General features: G+C 45.8%; 1 protein-coding gene across 8 annotated transcripts in view; it reads left to right on the forward strand.

Annotated features, from left to right (window-relative positions):
• The window catches only part of KDM4B (lysine demethylase 4B), a 131336-nt gene that overhangs the window by 13677 nt on the left and 97550 nt on the right, over nucleotides 1-20109 (forward strand). For all 8 annotated transcript variants that reach the window (XR_002826750.1, XM_023745987.1, XM_014447091.2 and 5 more), the window contains exon 2: nucleotides 17118-17215. The gene's annotated coding sequence lies outside the window, so the exon portion shown is untranslated. The remainder of the gene's footprint in view (nucleotides 1-17117; nucleotides 17216-20109) is intronic.

Below are 20109 nucleotides of genomic sequence, written 5' to 3' on the forward strand. Positions count from 1 at the left end.
TTTGGGGTGTGGGTGGGAGACCAGCATCTCTGTGCCCTCCAAGGGGCCTCCTGGGTCTCAGACTGAAGCTGCACTGGGTTTGAGGTATGGAGTCATAGCTCATAATGGGACCCAAGCTTCCAAACCCTGTCACTGCCACTAACTTGGGGCAAACAACACAGGCTCTTTGGGCCTTGCGTTCTTACTTGCTTTCCTTGCCAGATGATGGCAAGCAGCAAACAGGGCAGTGTATGTTCATAAGTGCTCTGCATGGGTGCTGTCATCCCTGCCTCCATGTAGAAGTTTCAGTGGCATTCTTACAGCTAGCCGACTCTACCAGCCTCACTACGCAGAAGACAAAACTATACTATACCCCCAATGGCTCGGGAGTCTTATGTTTGCTGTTTGCATGTTATACCTTTTTTCATTCTTTTTTTCCCCTAGCCTATTTATATCTTTCAATCTAAAGAGTTTCTTTTATAGTCCTGGCCAGGTGGCTCAGTTGGTTAGAGCACTGTCCTGTACACCAAAAGGTTGCCGGCTCGAATCTCAGGGCACATATCTAGGTTGCAAGCTCGATCCCTGGTTGGGGTGCATATGGGAAGCAATCGATTAATGTTTCTTTCTCATGTCAAGGTTTCTCTCTCGTTTTTTCTCTAAAAATCAATAAAACATATCCTCAGGTGAGGATTAAAATAATAATAATAATAATAATAATAATAATTAATAAAACCCTGGCCGATATGGCTCAGTTGGTTGGGTGTCGACCCATGTACCAGGAGGTTGTTAGATTCCTGGTCAAGGGCACATGCATGGGTTGGGGGCTCCATCCCCTGAAGGGAATGTGCAGGAGGCAGCTGATGTTTCTCTCCCTCTCTCCCTCTTTCTTCCTCTCTCTCTAAAAATCAATAAACTATTCTTTAAAAAAACACAAAACACAGTGTCTCCTATGGACAGCATGTCATCATTGGATCTTGTTTTTGTTTTTTCTCCAGTTTGGCAAGCTCTGTCATTTGATTAGATTGTTTAATTCATTCACATTTAATGTTATTATTGCTCCAATTGATTTATGTCTGTCATCTTTCTTTTTGCTTTCTGTCCCATGTCTTTTTCCTCCCCTTCTCTTCCTCCTTTAATGCTTTCCTTTGCATTACGTGAATATTTTCTACTGTAACATTTTAATGCCTTAATGATTTTTTCACTCTATTTTTGGAAGTATATTCTTAGTGGTTTCTCTAGGCCTTATCATGTACATTTTATCAGAATCTACTTCTGGTTCCCAGTATTATTTGACACAACTCTTTGCTGATTCCATTGAACAGTGCTTAATCAGGATTAAGCTCACTTGATCAATTCAGTGACTTAAGTTTTGGGTTTTTCAAGGATGCTGATGTGTCCACTTGCCTGAATGGTGCCCTTTTGTTCACATTCGGTGAAGTGAACATTCAAAAGCCCTCTTAGGACCTGTAAAAATCAAAACTACTTGTGAGGCTCTGCCATATCAGGACCAGGCTTGGGAAGGCCCCTACTGTAATTGCCCTTTGTGGTCCTGGCCTCTTCTCCCTTGTCCCATGAAAGCTGACTTGTTGGTGGCCCAGATCCTGCCACAGGATTCCAAATCTAGGTCAGTGTGTCACATCCACTTGGAGGCAAGTCTTTGGGCTTTAAGGAGTGCCTGGTACTTGTTTTCGAGATCAGTCAATGGAAGGCCAGCAAGGCAGTGGTTCTGACTGGATTGTTGACTTGACTCCTGTTGGAGCCTAGGTGGGCAGCCTGATGGTGGTGGTCAGGATGGTGCTGGGCAGGTGGGGAACCGGGTGCAAATGGAGCAGGTGCTGCTCAGCACCAACAACGTGGGCAGCCATGGTGTTCTGGCTATGCTTAGTTGAATCTTCAACTACCATCGAAATCTTTTTTTTTTTTCTTAAAAAAATATTTTTTTTATAATGTCACCCGAGGATATTATTCCATTGATTTTTAGAGAAAGTGGAAGGGAAGGGGAGAGACATTGATGTGAGAGAGACACATGAATTATCTCTCCAGCACGCTGGGATCAAGCCTGCAACCAAGGTGTGTGCCCTTGAACAGTATCAAACCCGGGACTCTTTAGTGGATGCTCTATCCACCGAGCCAAACTGGCTAGGGAGTACCATCAAAATCTTGATCAGAACTTTGGGGAGCTTTTGTGCATTTATTTTCTGATTTGGTATTTTTTAAAATAACAGCTTTGTTAAGCATAATTCACATGTTATATAATTCACTGTTTTAAAATGTACTATTCCGTTGTTTCCACTTTTTGGCCATTACAAATAATGCATACAATGGATAATATGGACATTCATGTATGAGCTCTTGTGTGAATATATGTTTTCATTTCTTTTGGGTAGATACATAGGAGTGGAATTGCTGGATCAGATGGAAACTCCATGTTTAATGCTTTAAGAAACTGCCAAATTGTTTTCCAAAGTGGCTGCACCATTTTTACAATTCCACTGGCAGTATGTGAGGGTTCCAATTTGGCTTCGTATTTTAAGTATGAATTTAGGTAGGGAGTGGGTACCATAATCGTTTTAGTGATAGTTAATTTCAGGACACATTGTCTCTTTCCCCTGAGATCCACTTCTGTCTACTCAGATGGACCAACCAGTGAGCTGCTGGAGGGATGGGACCTCTGGGTCCCAGGCATAGCTCTGGAGGTGAGCTCTAAGTACTCTTGTTTTTATAAAAGTGATACATAAGCATTGTCAGTAAAGACAAGTTTACGTGAATTACAAATTTCCCCAGATCCTGAAAGCTCTATGGTCATCTCTGTGTCAGGCGAGGTCTTTCTAGTTCATTGACTGCATACTCCTTTGCTTTCATGTGAGTGTGTATGATTTCCTTGCCCATTTCCTGATTACTTATATATTTTCCTTTTTAAACAGTGCTTCTGTGAGCATCCTTGCTGCTATCTCCTTGAGGTGATCTGTGAGTGTGGTAGCTCAGAGCACGGACACTTTATTATTTTGAACATGTTGCTCAGCAGTCCCCAGAAAGGTGGTCTGGATTGACCTTCCTGTGACAGCTGGAGGCTTTCATCACACCAGTGACAGCCCCAGCTTTGTCCTTTCTTTTAATCTATTATCTCCTAGTCACTGCTTTTTTGAATTGCCATTTTATAGCCGTTGCCCACTTGTTATATTGCGGTGTTTATTTATTTTTCTTGACTTATAACAGGTTTCTCAGCTCAGTACTATTGATATCTTTGATCTGGATCATTCTGTTGGGGGCCATCTTGGGCTCTGGGGGGTGTTGAGCAGCATCCCTGGCCTCCACCCCCTTACTGCCAGGAGCTCCTTCCCACCTCCAGTCGTGACAACGATAGATGTCTTCAGACATCACCCAGTGTCCCCTGAGGGACAGACTCACCTCTGGTTGAGAACCAGTGTTTTATAATAACCCTTCTATATTAGAGCTATTAGCACCCTTTTGTGTTACACATTTTTTTCTCAGTTTCTCATTTATCTTTCAGTTTTATTTTGGATGTGTTATTACGTCAAATATTTTAAAGTTTATTGCCAAATTTGTCTTGTCCTGTAAAGTTCCTGGTCTTGTGACCTGCCTAGAGAGGTCTTTCCCTCCCAAGATTATAAAAGCACTAGGGGCCCGGTGCACGAAATTCGTGCACTTGGGGGGGGGTGTCTCTCAGCCCAGCCTGCCCCCTCTCACATACTGGAAGCCCTCAGAGGATGTCCTAGTGACGGTTTAGGCCTGCTCCCTGCTCCCCTTGGGGATAGGGCCTAAGCCGCAGTCTGGCCTCCCTTTGTGGGAGGTGACCGGGCTGATCAGGGGAAGGCACCAGCCCCATCACCCCACTGCTGCAGCCACTGCCAGTCACCACAGCCAGCAAGGTTTTTTCATCAACACGGACTCCAGTCCCTTCACCATGAAAAAATGACAACTTTCTTTAGGCATTTTCAAGATGTGTCTTTCATATAATAATAATTTCTTTATTATTTTTTTATCCTCACCTGAGGATATGTTTCCATTGATTTTTAGAGAATGTGGAAGAGAAAGGGAAAGACAGAGAGAAACATCAAAGTGAGAGGAACACTTTGATTGGTTGCCTCCTGCATGAGCCCTGACCTGGGCCCCGGCCAGGGAGGAGCCTGCAACCTAGGTACATGCCCTTGGTCAGAATTGAACTCAGACCCTGCCATCGGCAGGCCAAGGCATTATCCACTGAGCCAAACTGGCTAGGGCAGGATATGACATTTTTTAGCCCTCCAGCAGCGGACCTTCGTTTTTTTCGCCAGGAGTGTGGTGAAAAACCCTAGATCACCTTTTTGGATTCTTATTACCCAAGTTACTAAGAATATTACCAGTGGCACATACAGGGAGCTTAACCAATGAGCGGTCAGAAAAGGTGTTTCCTCTATAGTTCACACCAATTGCCAGCTGGGCTCCCCGCCGCCCCAGGCCTGACGCCTCTGGCCCAGGCATCAGGCCTGGGCAGGGGACCCCCATCTCCCTCCCATCACCGGCTTCTGGGCGGCTTCTGGGGCTTCTGGGGTCGGCCTGTGGCCTGGGATGGCGGCTCGCGCTGCCGGCTGCGCTGTTCCGCCCTGCCCGCAGTATGCAAATTGGCCGCCATCTTGGTTGGTGGTTAATTTGCATATCATGCTGATTAGCCAGTGAGAGGCGTAGCGAAGGTATGGTCAATTACCATGTTTTTCTATTATTAGATGGGATTGTCTGTGTTTTTCTCTGCACTTTTATAGATTGTATGAAGACCTGCAATCTAGAAGCACAAAATGGGGACAGAGCTTTGTGTTTTCCATGTGTCTCCCTGCTAGTTGGCATGGGCTGGCAAGGCTAGTGGTTAGGATACATATTGAGAGCTGGGCTCCCCTGTTGCTGGCTGTGTGGTCTCAGGTGAGTCACTTTACCATGTGTGCCTCAGTGAAATGGGCTGAACCATCTGTGAAATGGGCTGTGATAAACAGTACCTACTTCTGAGAGCCATGCCTGCATGTGGGTGAACTGTGCCCCCATCACTGGCCTTTTCATCTTTACTGGTCATCTCTGATCCCAGCATAGCTCTGAGGGAAGGCCCAGAGCAAACTCTAGAAGAAGGGTGATGTTCACGGGGGTTAGTAAACCTGTCCAGGATCAACAGGGCTGTGAGTGAGGAGCAGGATCCTCCTGGCATATCACTTGTGTACATGTGTGTCTTCCATCCTTACCCAGAGCCTACATAGATGGCCACAAAATTACAAGGCGTATTTGTGGAGAAACAAAGATTACTTTGTTAATGATTGTGGTTTTATTTTTAAAATATATTTTTATTGATTTTAGAGAGGAAGGGAGAGGGAAAGAGATAGAAACATCAATGATGAATCATTGATCAGCTGACTCCTCACGCCCCCTACTGGGAGTCGAGCCTGACTGGGAATCGAACTGTGACCTCCTGGTTCATAGGTCAACGCTCAACCACTGAGCCACACTGGCGGGATGATGATGGTTTTAAATGGTTAATTATAGAACATCTAAGACCTATACATATGTGTAAAGAATGAACTGGTAGCACTGCTGGGTCGCTCAGTTGGTTGGAGCATCATCCTGTGCACCAAAAGATTGCGGGTTCAGCCCTGGCCCTTGTGGCTCCTTGGTTAGAATGTTTTCCCATGCACCAAAAGGTTGGGGGTTTGATTCCCAGTCAAGGGCACATAGTTGGGTTTCGGGTTCCTCCCTGCTTCCCCAGCCCCCTGTTTTTCACATCAATGTTTCTCTCTCACATCGAGGTCTCTCTGTCTCTGTCTCTCCCTCTTCCTCTGTCCCTTCCACTCTGAAAAAGCAATGGAAAAATATCCTCAGGTGAGAATAATAATAATAATAAAAAAAAAAGTTTCAGGTTTGATCCCCAGTTGGGGCGCATACAGGAGGCAACTGATCAATGTTTCTCTCTTACATTGACTTTTCTCTCTCACATCGATGTTTCTCTTTTTCCCTCTCCCTCTCTCTTTCCCCTTCCTCTCTCTCTAAAAATGAATAAAAAACATGTTCTTGGGTGAGGATTAAAAAAAAGAATGGAGTGGTAGTATTTTGAGTGTCTGCCAGGGTGGCCTTCTGGCTGGGTGGGGAGTTTGCTTGTTCCCCTCAGCCCTCAGGATGTTGGCATCCCTTTCTGTTGCTGTGAGGCTCCAGCCCCTTGCCTGGGGCTGTGGCCGGGGGACAGGTGGCCTTTGCCCATGCTGCTGCCTTGACCCTGTTGAGAGCCTAGTAAAGACGAAGGTGGGGTGGCAGGCCCTGTTCTCCTTGTCCATGATATTTCAAAGCAAGTGCTGGCAGCCAGACCTGCATCTCTCCTGGGCTCCCTGGCCTTCTGCCAAGCACTTCCCTTTTATTTTTCCAACCCAAGTGCTTTTTTTGTTTTAAGAAAAAAATTTGGAGACATAATTTCACATTTACAGAAAAGTTTGCAAGAATAATATTAAGAATTCCCTGATACCTTTCACCCCATTCTCATTTTACTGCGTCTGCTTTTATTCCCTTTGTCTTCCTCATTCTCTCTGTGTGAATGTTTTCAAACTCTTCCAGGTAGATACTCCTTTTTCTAAATACTTCAGTGTTCACTTCTTCCAAACAAGGTATTCTCTTATCAAATTATCAAAATCAGGAAGTGAATTCTCCAAATTCTCGAAAGAGAATCCAGGATCACACATTGCATTCAGTTGTCATGTTTCTTTTCATCTGGAACTGTTCTAGAGTCGGTCTTTAGAGTTCATGACTGATGTTTTGAAGAATACAGGCCACTTATTCTGTAGGATGTCCCCCAGTGTGGGTTTGTCTGATGATTCCTCATGACTGGTTCAGGTTACACAGTTGGCAGGAATGTCCCAGAAGTGATCTTCTTGGTACATCGTATCTGGAGGCCCCTTGTGTCAGTTTGTCTCATTTCTGGTCTTGTCAGCCTCGATCACTTGGTTTCTGCCAGGTTCTGTACCATAAAGTTACTATTTTACCATTTGTGTTTAATGTGTTTCTTGTGGAGAGATATTCTGAGACTATGTCAATACCCTGTTACTCTTCCAACACTCATGCTTGTTTTAGCAGCCATTGCTGATTCTTGCCAAATAGTCTAATTCCATCATTCTGCATTCATTGGTTGGCTTTTTACTGTAAGGAACAGCTCTCTCTTTTCCCCATTTGTTTGTTTATATCACTGTGGGCTCTTGGATTCTTACCTGACTTAGGTTATAATCCGTCACTCTCCTTATGTTGCTCCAATGGTCCCAGATTTGTACAGAGGGAGAGCCCTTGCTGGCTCCGTGTGTCCTTTTGTCATACCCCCACCATTCCCTGTGCACTTCCTTACTTTTAGACACAGTGAAATGTTCCAGGCCTATCTCTCTGCCCAGCTCAGGGATTGACCACTTCTGTAAGGAGCCCTAGTTCTTTTTTATTACTATTTTATTATTATTTTTAAATACGTTTTTATTGATTTCAGAGAGGAAGGGAGGAGAGAGAGAGAGAGAGAGAGAGAGAGAGAGAGAGAGAGAGAGAAAGGAGAGAGAGAGAGGAAACATCAGTGATGAGAATCATTGATCGGCTGCCTCCTGCATGCCCCCTACTGGGGATTGAGCCAACAACCCAGGCATATGCCCTTGACCAGAATCGAACCTGGGACCCTTCAATCCGCAGGCTGACTCTCTATCCACTGAGCCAAACCGGCTAGGGTGAGCCCTGGTTCTTTTGTGGACAACGTTGTTTTGAAACCAAGATCTGGGTGCTCAGTGTGCTCATTGCCAATGGGGTGTCTTTACATCTAGGCCCTCTTATTAGCCAGAGCTGGGAAATAGAGGTGTGAATAAATACCTACGTGCATACATTACCTTCTGTATATATATCTGTATACATGTATCAAACACACACCACACACACACACCCACACGACATCCACATCCATTTCTGCTTCTAGTTTTCTACATACATACTCTCCTGCCCATGAGTTCACACCAATGCCTCCAGTTCTAGTCCCACATGCAGGCTCCTTGCTGGCTCCCCTTTCCATTTTTGTAACTCCTTTCTCAGTCAGTGCGAACCTGTCCTGTCACCTACAGTAAAATAAGCCTTCAGACCAGCAGTCAATATTTGTTTTATCTTTATTTCCAACACATCTAGTTCCAAAACTGTGTTTAAAAGTCACGCGGATTAGTTCTTTCTTTTCCCTCTCTACTATGGTTATATTATTTACTTGAAATACAGTTTGGTTTATTTGTTTCTGTTCGCATTTTGTGGTAGGATTTCCCCTCCAATTCTTGTTGATTTCATTTATGCATTCTCATTCAGTATGTGGGACATTAGCATGGTTCCAAGTCAAGACTACAGAGATATGTCATCATCCTCACCCCTCCCTAGTTTCACCTGGTGTCTGATTTATCCTTTTCCAGCTGCTCAAAAGAGCAGACATGTCTTTTCTTATACCCCCACCTTTCTCACATGAAAAGTGGGGTTGTGGGGGTATTTCTATGCTTTGCTCTTTTCACTGGAAACAGCTGCATCTGGCCGTGGAGATGTCCTTGCTGTCCTGCGCGGCTGCATGGTGTCCACTGTGGGTCATAGCACAGTTAGTGCAGCCTCTCCCTGCATGGGCATTTAGGTCATTTCCAGTATCTTGCAGGTGCAGGCGGTAATGCAGTGAATTCCCTTGTATATAGATATTTTTGTATTGTTGGAAGAGTATTGTGATGGGTGGGTTTCTAGAAATGGGAATGCTAGGTCAAAAGATAAAAGCAAATGTATTTTGTTAGCTTCTGCCAAGTTTCATTCCAGAAGGTGCTATTGGTTTACTCCCACCAGCACCATTGGATGAGGGGGTCTGGTCCCACAGCCTATTCTATTCTATTTAAAAAATATTGGCCCATCTGAGAGGTGACAAATGGGATCTGTGTAGTTTTAATTAGCATTTCTGAAATTATGAGTGAGGCTGAGCATTGTTTAATATGTTAAAGGCTGTTTTTGTATCTGTTCTGTGAATTGTTAGTTCATGCTTTTCACCCATTTTTCAATTGGATTTTTGACCTTTCCCCCCCAAACCTTTAAAATTTCAATATATGTTAGGGAGATGAGCCCTTTGTGATCTGTATTGCAAATGTTTTCTGTCAGTTTTTCAGTTGCATGTTGACTTTTTTTATGATGTCTTTTTTCCCCTCTACAGTTTTTAAATGTTGATATAGTCAGATTTATGATTTTTTTCATTTATTGCTCTGGATTTTGAGTACTAGTTAGAAAGCTGAGCTTGAAGAGGGATTTACCTTGTTTTCTTCCAGTACCCACCCATATGGTTACATTCTTTCCATGTAGATCCCTCATCCTTTCAGAGTTCATTGTTGCAAATGGTGGGAGGTATGGACCTGACTTTATATTTTCCCAAATGGCTACCTAGCCAGTTATCGCAAGTACCAGTGCTTCAAGATGCCATTGTTATCTCCCTCTCTCCATGATCTGTAGCCCCCCAGGCCCCTGGAAGCGGTCACCCTCTAGAAAGACATGTGCATACATGTTCTTTTCAGCATGCTAAGTGTGTGCCGTGCGTATCACAGAACTTGGCAGATTGCTTCCAGATGTCTTACAGTTCACAAGATCCAGCTGGAACCTTCCCTGGTCCCAGTGCTCTCTTGGAGGTCTGTTTAGTGAGCTCCCACTCTGCTGCCAGGTGCAGCATGTCTGGAGCATAAAGGCCCAAGATCGGATGGTTAGGAGGGGTGGGCATTTTTTAGGGGGTTATTTTTAGGGAGTGGGCATTTAAAAAAAAGATGTTGCCAGGTTGTCCTTCATAGAGGCCTTTTGTGGACACTGGGAGCATGGATGGATGAGGGCATCTCACCCAGTGTGTCATCAGATTGGCTTTCTTTGCCTTGGTGAGCCTATTAAATGACAAAGCCCATAACAGCTGCTGTATATATTGAGGGTTTACAATGTGCTAGGTTCTCCTTTACGTGCATTCTGACTGTTACCTTATTTAACCCTCCACAACTCCAGGAGCAGGGCATTAATATGGTGATCCCTTCTTTACAGATATAAAAACTGAGGCTCAGAGGTTAGGAACTTGTTCTAGATCATACAGCTGGGCTGGGACCAGGCCTCTGGGGCCTTTGCTCATCTCCACGGCCCCACCATGATTTCTAGGGAGAAAGCTTGAGAGAACAGAGGACATACCTTGAGAAGTATAATCGTCAAAACTATTTATAAGGCTCTACATGTGCCCTGCCACCACTCTCTTGGGGTTTTAGCCTCTATTCTTCCCCCTTGCTCCATTGCTGTTATGTTGAGTTTCTTCTCCTGTGTTTGTATATCTTGGGGGAAATGTTCATTCAAATTCTTTACGCATTTGTAAATTAGGTTATTTGTCTTTTTGTTGTTGAACTGTAAAAGTTCTTTATATATTTTCAATACAATTCCCTTATGAGATATAAGATTTGCAAATATCTTCACCCATTCTGTGGGTTGTCTTCACTTTCTTGATTAAGTTCTTTGAAGATCAAAGTCCAATCTATTTTTTTCTTCTACTTGTGCTTTTGTTGTATGTCTAGAAACCATAGCCTAATCCAGGGGTGGGCAAACTTTTTGACGAGGGCCACAATGGGTTCTTAAACTGGACTGGAGGGCCGGAACAAAAGCATGGATGGAGTGTTTGTGTGAACTAATATAAATTCAAAGAAAACATCATTACATAAAAGGGTATGGTCTTTTTTTTTTTTTTAGTTTTATTCATTTCAAAGGGGCCGGATCCGGCCCACGGGCCGTAGTTTGCCCACGGCTGGCCTAATCCAAGGTCACAAAGGTTCATTCATTTGTTTTCTTCTAAGAGTTTTATAATTTTAGCTCTTACATTTCTATCTCTGATCCATTTGAGTTAATTTTTTGCCTGCAGTGTGAGGTAGGAATCCAGCTTCATTCTTTTGTATGTGGATGTCCAGTGTAACTATTGAAAGACTGTTCTTTCCCCCATTGAATGGTCTTGACAACCTCATTGAAAATTAACTGACTTTAAATGTGCAAGTTTATTTCTGGACTGTCAACTCTTCTTCCATTGAGTGCTGTGTCCATCTTTATGCCAGTACCACACTGTCTTGATTACTGTAGTTTTGCCAACCTGAGTAATGTCTAGGCCGGGGGTGGACCTTAAAGAAAAATGTTGTGATGTGGTCCTTAGAGTTCCATGTAAGGAGACTAGAGCCTTCTTAATTGGGATCCAGACAACCCGGGGTGCCCGCCACTTCCCTAACTGAGCCTTCGCATCTTCTGCAAATCCTTCATTTTCATGGGCATGGAGGATTTGGTGAGATATTTGAAAATAAGAGGCTCTATGCCCAGTAAGCAAAGGCGGATGAAAAATGTCAGTTTTTCAGTTCTTTCTAACAGGAAGGATCTGAAACTTGGGTTCAGCAGGTTGGGCCTTTAATGGGTCCTGAAACTGGATTGTAGTGTGGTGTCAGCTTGCTTTTTCTTATCAGTTTGGATTTTTTTACAGCCAGACTCTCCTCTTCCGGCTGAAACCTGCTGTGCAGTGAGCTTCAGAGGACAGAGGTAGAGGTTTTTTATTTTTATTTTTTGAATTTTTATTTTGAAATAATTTTAGACTTATTGAAATGTTACAAAGACAGTACATAGAGTTCCTGTGTACCTTTCAGCCCCTTCCTGAATGTTAGCTTTTAACCACAGAAGAATGGCACAAAATAAATAAGCAAAAAACATGGAGGAATAGTATTTACCAAACCAGGGATTTTATTAGGACTTTACCAGTTGTCCCACTCATGTCCCTTTTCTGCCCCAGGACCCCATCCGGGATGCCACGTCACATCTAGTCATCATGTCTCCTCAGGCTTTTCTGGGCTGGGACCATTTCTGTCTTTCCTTTTCTGTCACAACCTTGACACTTTTGTAGAATGTCCCTCAGCTTTGTCCAGTGTTTCCCCATGATCAGATGGAGGTTATGTATTTGTACTTCTCCATGCAGCGTATCAATGTCCCATCACTGGGGGTGTCGGTCTTGATCCCTTGGGTAAGGTGGTGCCATCCAGGAGCCTGCACTAGAAGGTTACTTTTTCCCTTTGGGATTTTGAGACAATGCAACGCCCTGTTTCTCTTCAAACTTCTGCCTGTGGATTTCAGACCAAGAACAATTAATTACATGCAACAGTATACTCTGGCCTTCTCATGGAGACATGTATCACCCTCCGCCCTTCTCCATTTATGAATAAGAGTTCCTTTGTATGAATTAGAGTTCTTTCAAATTTTATACCAGTAAAGACCTTTGCATATTTATTTTATCTGCAGGTTATAATCCAGCACAATCACTATCATGTTGCCCGAGTGATCCTTGCTTTGGTCGTAGGGCGCCCCTTCTCCTTCCTGTTTGGCTCCCATGTCCTTCCTTCATGTCCTTCTCCTCTAGTGAGGGCTTCCTTCCTCCCTGCCCCCACGAGATGCTCAGGTTGACCACTTTTCCAAGGAGCCTATGTTCCCTGTGTTGGAGAATGGTATTAAAAAACTGTCGTCTGGCCGAAACCGGTTTGGCTCAGTGGATAGAGCTTCGGCCTTCGGACTGAGGGGTCCCGGGTTCGATTCCGGTCGGGGGCATGTACCTGGGTTGTGGGCACATCCCCAGTAGGAGATGTGCAGGAGGCAGCTGATCGATGTTTCTCTCTCATCGATGTTTCTAGCTCTCTATCTCTCTCCCTTCCTCTCTGTAAAAAATCAATAAAATATATTAAAAAAAAACACAAAACTGTCGTCTGGCCACTCTCAGTGCTGGGAGTGTCATGGCTTCCCAGGCCTGTCAGTGGACAAAGCTTGGAGATGTGAATATCAACCTGTGATTCTGTGCCCCTCTGTATTTATATCTGTGTCCATCTCTCTGTAGATATATATTTTTAAAAAACCCCACGAGTTCATACTGATCGGACAATAGAGTGTTCAAGTTGTGGGTCGTTCTGAGGCTTTGGGTAGCTTCCCTGCACTGAGAGGCACAGAGATCCTCCAGGATTCAGCAGGCAGTGGGAGACACCTGCTCCTTTTGGGGGCCACTTGGGGCTTATGGGGTGGGAGGAGTAGGCAGATTTGGGAGCCGAGCCCGCCTAGGTCAGCCGAGTGTACAGGTGATGGCTCCCTTCTCTGGTCCATGGGATGCTCAGTCAGCTTTCTGCCTCTTGGACCTCAGGCCTAGCTCTAGGGCAGGAATGGGTAGTGTGGCATGGTGTAGATCCAGCCCCTGGACCCACCCCAAGGGTCAGCCTTGGGCAGTCGAGAGCTGGGGACCCAGATACCTCTTCCTAGGGTGTGTGGCCAAGCTGTGGAGTCCCAACGACGCCACTAGTCAATGGCAGTTCCTGGTGCCTCAGTGTTTAGGTATCGCCGGCTCTTTGTCTGCTTTTTTTCCTTTCCGGCCCCACTGCCTGCCCTTTGCAGAGGGGGTGGAGAAGTAAGCCACTGTGCCTGCTGCTTCCTTCAGCATCTGCGGGCTCGGGCGGGCACGTCAGAATAACGTCATCTAGTAGTCAGACTGCGCCTTTTTAAAGGAGAAATGGTCAGACTGCACTTTTTTAGGGGCATTGGTGTTTGATGCCTTGGCTCTTACCTGCTGCAACCGGACTCCCTCTTGAGTTCTATTCTTAGCGCCCCAGATTTCCCAGGACCCACAGCGAGGTCAGCAGCTAGGCTGGGCCAGCCTGGGCAGCAGGAGGCATGAGACCCAGACTGCTTGGGCCTTTTGGATTTGTTTTTCTTTTTAAAAATTACTTTGACTTTATTTTTTAAACAGTTTAGATTTATAGAGAAATTAAGCAGATAGAGTTCTCATAAACAACCTCCCCTTCCTTTCCTTATTAATGAACATGTTATATTAGGCTGGTATATTTGTCAAAATTAATAAATATATTCTTATTAATTAAAGTCCATACTATATTCAGATTTCCTCAGTTTTCCCTAATGTCTTTTCTCTGTCCCAGGATACCATCCCACATGACATTTAGTTATCACATCTCTTTAGGCTCCTCTCGGCTGTGACAGCTTTTTAGATTTTTCTTGTTTTTGGTGACTTTGGCAGTTTTGAGGAGAATTGGTCAAGGATTTTGTGGGAAGTTTCTAAATTGGGGTTTGTTTGGTGTTTTTCTCATGGTTAGACCAGGTGATGTGTTCTGCGAGGAAGACCCCAGAGGTGAAGGGCCCTTTTCATCCTATCATGTCTAGGGTCATATGTCACTTTGACTTATTACTGTTAATGTTGACCTTGATCCCCTGACTGAATTGTGATTTCCAGGTTTCTCCACTGTAAAGTCACTCCCCCTTTGGGAAGTAAGTCACTCTGTGCAGTTCACACATAGGGGTCCTCTGATCCCTCCACCCTGGCTGCCTTGTGTCAAACAAGTCTCTGGCTCAGTCTGAGGCCAGGCCTCTGCATCCCAGAGCCTGCAGGGGAGCCTTCAGAGGAGCAGTGGACGTGGGTTAGCCTGGACCTTGGTTCCTTGTAGACATAGGTCAGGGTGGATAGAGGCCTCGCCTCAACCTGTGGCCTGAGAACTGGGCCTTCACCTCAGCCCTCGAGCTTCTAGCCTTCTGGCTTGGGGGTTGGTGCTTTCGGCCCCCAAAGTATGAGAGCAGAAGAACCCATAGTCTGGGTGGCCCAGCAGCCATGGGCAGCAGCAGATTGGGGTCTGTCCAGCTGAGAACTACAAGTGGCTTCTCTGCCTTTTAGACCATGTGTTGGTAGGGGCAGCCCATGTCCAGGAAGGGAGACAGTATGCTAAGAGACAGTTATAAGTGACGGGGGAGACACCTGATCCCATTGAGACACGGATGAGGGATAGGGGCTGGCAGCTCATAGCGGAGGTCTGTGTGGTCAGTGACAATGAAAAGACCCCTCACCTACTCTGTGATCAGGAAAATACACATTGATGCGTGTAGCATTAGTCTCCTTTGCTGCGCTGATAGATGACCACAGACTTAGTGACTTAAACCCACACATTTATTATCTCACAGTTCTGGAGGCTGGAAATCTGACATGGTCTCACGGGGCCAAGATCAAGGTGTGGTCAAGGCTGGTTTCTTCTGGAGGCTCTAGGGCATACTTTGTTCTTTGTCATTTCTAGCTTCTGGAGCAAGCATGTCAAACACAAAGGCTAACATGGGCCAATAAACAAGGTGTAAGTGTATGTGGGCTGCGAAAAAACAAAAGCTTCAATTTTCATAGAAGCGTAGGTTTATTTCGATAGAGACATGCTGAATACAAAGGGCTGAAATAAATGAGTCATCATTAACATAAAATAATAGAACATTTAAATAAAATTTAATATTTTTTCTTGAATATTAACTTACCAGACACTGAATAACTGCACAAATTAATAAGCGTAACGCAAATAAACCTAGTTTTCTTGTTCTCTGGAAGTGAAATATTTCCTGTTGCGTGCACACCAAACAAATCAGTCCAAGACTAATGATGTGGCAATCGGCTGCTAAAATATAAGCTGCTAGTATTAGTGGAGAGAAATGGTGCGCCTGCGCGTAAGGGAAAGGACTGCAACACGATTATAGTAATCAGTCATTAGTGAATGTTGTAGTTCGTTATTAATAATTATGTATAACAGGATCTTGTAAAAATTAAGTTACAAAATTTTTATTAAAACATTTCTTACATACCATTACATTGGCTGGGCCACAAAAATATTCATTGTCCGCGAGTTTGACATGCTTGTTCTAGAGGCACCTGCACCCCTTGCCTTATGGCCCCTTCCTCCATCTTCATAGCCCGTCATTCTGATCTCTGCTTCTGTGATTACATCTCCTCTGACTCTGACCCTCCTGCCTTCCTCTTATAAGGACCCTTGTGATGACAGAGCCCACCTGATAATTCAGGATACTCTTCCCATCTCAAGATCCCTCACTTAATCCCATCTGCAAAGTGCCTGTTGCCCCAGAGGGAGCATTGCCACATGTTGTGGGGATTCAGACGTAGACATCCTTGGCAGCTGTTATTCTGCCAGCTTCGGCTACATGGAGAGATTTCACAGTAATTGGATCCTCTGACTTCAGCTCTGGCCGATGTCAGGTGCTGGCAGGGCTGTGGAGTGGGGCGGCCTTCAGCTATGCAGGTGGGAGAGGCCCAGGAGCTTTTGGGAGAGCCAGCGACAGCCTACTGTGTCCTGAGGAAGATGTATGCAGCCCTAGCTCCACAAATTTACAGCCTCATGTGGCCTTTCAACCAGGGGTTGTGCCCTGTTAAAAGACAGTGAAATCACTAAAATGGGTTGTGCCGATACTTTTAAAAACCAGCTTAAAGTAAGATTTAGAATGTCAGTGTGCATTGTCTGTTGTAAGAGTGCTGGTGAAATCCGTGCTATTTAAAACTCTTGGTAAATTGGAGAAAGGGTGTGGGATTGAGTTCAAGGGGTAAGCTGCCCTTCCTGGAATGTCAGGCCCATCCTCATGCTCAGGTCTCGTATAGCATGTGCAAAGGTCCAGAGGCAGGGAACATCTGGTAGACCCTGTGCCATTGTGGTTCATGTGTCTGGAGAGCTGTGGGGAGATATGGGTGGGAGGGCTGCTGAATTGGGGTAGCTGTAGCCCAGATTGTCAAAGGTCCTGGGGCCAAACCCAAGTTTAGAGTCTTGTGCTGTATCCATTCCACAGGTACTGGAATGGCTCTGCCCAACTAGCTTCTAGGTTGGGACCCAGCCCTGGTGGGGTCTGCACAGCCCCTGCCAGGCTCCCCCAGTGTGCACCTTATGGGGGTGCAGATGGTGGTTACCGTGCGGCATTGTCCATCTGAGTTTCCTACTTGGAGGGTGCTTTCCCCGGCTTCAGGAGTTCACAGGAGGCAGAACTTGTTGTAAACCTCCCAGAAGCTGCCTGTACCTTAAGGTTTCTAAAAGCTTCTCTGGTTTAATTTGTTCCTGGAGGTCCTTGCTTTCTCAGATGCTGATTTGTGGAAGATGAGCTTAAAACGGTTGTGTTCCTGCAAAGTGGCAAGGATTTGGATACATCTGAATAAAGGCAAGAGTGTCCTTGGGCTACATGCCACTGTTAGGAGTGTAATGTGGATTTTAGACTTAAGCATGTGATAAATGTAGTTAATTGTGCTTTTATTTTGTGCATTTTAGGAACCATCACCATTGCTGGAACCTGACAGAAATCCAAGCCATTTACTAGAGCATCTCTCATTGCAGCCTCACCATCGTAATATACCAGGAACTTTCAAGTAAGTGCAAGACCAAGGTCCCAAAGGCCACAGCCTCCTCCCAGGTGGCTGTGAGGCTGCATGCTGCGGGGAGAAGGCAGCCCCATGTGATTCTGAGTTCTTGGGGTCTCCTGGGTCTGCCTGCCTTTAGACAGGGGAGCTTAGAACCCTCTAGGAGTGGCTCTGCTGGGTGTCTCTTTCCTAGTCTGCATACTCCATGTTTGCCCTCTCGAAGCCCCGAGAACCACTGAGAGTTTTTATTGATTCTGGGGTTGCCTAGGACGGGCTGCTCTGTCGTTCGAATCAGGTGGGATACCACTTCTGGGCTTTCTGAGGCCCTATTCACCCCACCCCACAACCTGCAGAGGATGGTGACCAGTCACAGCCAGGGGTGGTGGGGTGGGGGTATTTAAAATGAAAGATTCTTTTTAAATGGATTTAAAAGAATCCCATTGCCCAGCTGCTTCTAGGTGTCAACTCCAGGCTGTCCACCTTCTCCTATACTTTTCTAATAAAGCAGGGACAGAGGACAGAGGGTTTTAAGGTGGTGGCCTCTGGCCCTAACTGGTTTGGCTCAGTGGCTAGAATGTCGGCCTGTGGACTGAAGGGTCCTGGGTTTGATTCCGATCAAGGGCACATGCCCAGGTTGCAGGCTCGATCCCCAGTAGGGGGCATGCAGGAGGCAGCCGATCAATGATTCTCTCTCATCATTGATGTTTCTACCTCTTTCTCCCTCTCCCTTCCTCTCTGAAATCAATATAAATAAAAAAAATAAAGTGGTGTCCTCTGATGGTATCCCAAGGTGGTCACTGGTAAGAAGAGAGGAAACAAGCTAATCACCTCCCAGCTCACACCCATGGGGGTGACAGGTTGGAGGACAACCAGTCCTGTTCACTCCCTGCCACGTTGGCTGCTCCCAGTGGTCTAAGAAAGGCTGCCTCGAATTCCATATTCCGTGTTGACCTCAGATGCAGGCCACATGGCTAATTAGGGCCAGGTGTGGACTAGAACTCGGTATTTTCAAATGCATTGAAAACCCCAAACCACTTTTCAGAAAAAGTGATTCTGCATGCGCATCCCACGGCTGTTGCACCGTGACTATAAACCCAGTGACTGCAAACAACCCATATTCATTCCCTGACAGTTCTGGGGTCAGAAGTCTGGAGTGAGTTTTATGGGGCTTTAGGTGTTGGCAGGGCTGCTCCTTCTGAAGACTTCAGGGCAGAATTGATTTCTTGGAGTTTTTTCAGTTTTCCACTCCTCAGGGCCCCTTCCTCGAATCACTTCAGCCTCTGCCTCCATTGCTCTGTCATCCAGTCTTCATCTCTCTCCCTCTTATAAGGACCCTTGTGATGACACTGGGCCCCCTGAGGATTTCCAGGACTATCCCCATCTCAGGGTCCTTAACTTAATCCATCTGCAAAGTCCCTTTGCCATGGAAGGGAGTGTAGTCAGTCTAGATTAGAATGTAGATGTCTTGAGGAGGTGATGGTGTATTATCCTGCTGATCATAATTTCGTCTAAACCACCAAATTCTTCCACAGTGGTGCTACCATCTTAATATTCCCACCTGATTATATCAGTGTTCCAATTTCTCCACATCCTCATCAACACTTCTCCTTGTCTGTTTTTCTTGTTCTAACCATCCTAGTGGGGATGAGAGGTATCACACTGTGGTTTCGATTTGCATTTCCGCGTTGGCTAACATGTTCAGCCCCTTTTTACCTGCTTGTTGACCTTTTGTGTATATTCAAGTCCTCGGCCCACTTTTTAATTGGGCTGTTTGTTTCCGTATATTGAGTTGTCAGAGCCCCGCTTTTTGGCATGGCTCTGTCTGGTAAGGAGCACGTCCCTCTTCCTGCCTGTGCTGCGAACTCCCTCCCTGGGGCTCTCCCTGTCCTCTGCCCCTCCCCCATGTTTCCAGTGAACCAGAAGATTGGCCGAGGACTGGCATCCAAATTCCTTTTTTATTTTTTAAATATGTCCATATATGATTTTTATTTGCCCTCACTCAAATGTGTCAAGGGTTATGGAGTGTTGGGATTACAAACCATTTTAATTTTCTTCCTTATATTTACATACTAAAAAAGTTCATTTCAAAAAGCACGAATAAGAGAGAAAAAAATCCTATGGAATTTACCATGGAGCTGAATCTGGATGAATCTGGTGGTTGGAGTAGAGCGTCTCTTGCCAGTGTGCATATGCAGAATACTCTACCTGCTGTCTCAGCATCTGCTTTTCCACCTCCTGGATGGAAAACTCATCTCTGTGTCATGATTTTTGACATGAGAGAGAGAGCTCGTGTGGGCAGGGCCCCGGGGCTGCCCCAGCTCTGCCTGGGACAAGCTGGTCCTGGGAGGAGACTGTCACCTCCCACCAGTGGCGCCGGGTATTTGGGTGGATGGGTGCGAGGTGGCCTCCGCAAGAGGCTCTTGTCCCCCTCCCCTGCAGGCCACTCGGGAGCCAGCCTCAGAAGAGAGGCAGCCAGCTGGCCAGGACTGGCCGAACTCACATGAGAGCTGTTGGGTGTGGGTAGGTGTTGGCACCTGCCACTCACTAGGGTGGGAGAGAGGTGGGAGATTCTGGCTGTCTCAGCAGAGTCTGGCTGGGCATCTGGCCCTACCACCTACTTGCCAAGTGGCTTAGGCATGTGACCTCCCTTCGTGGGGTCCTGTGTCCTCAGTGAACTATGAAAAATGGGCTCATTGTGTAGAGTGCACAAGTCACCCGTGTGAAATGCATAGAACAGGGCTGGGGGCCTCTGAAGTGCTGATTTGTTCACTGTCTCCAGATCTGGGCACTGGTGGCCATGGCAGACTGAGGAACCAGCTTCTGGACTTTTGCCTGGCCATCGAGGGCTTTGGACCAGGGGCTGAGGCGGGTCAATCATGTCAGGCAGCAGGCCTCAGAGGACG

The sequence above is a fragment of the Myotis lucifugus genome, unplaced genomic scaffold (assembly GCF_000147115.1).
Source record: "Myotis lucifugus unplaced genomic scaffold, Myoluc2.0 scaffold_612, whole genome shotgun sequence".
Taxonomy (NCBI): Eukaryota; Metazoa; Chordata; class Mammalia; order Chiroptera; family Vespertilionidae; genus Myotis; species Myotis lucifugus.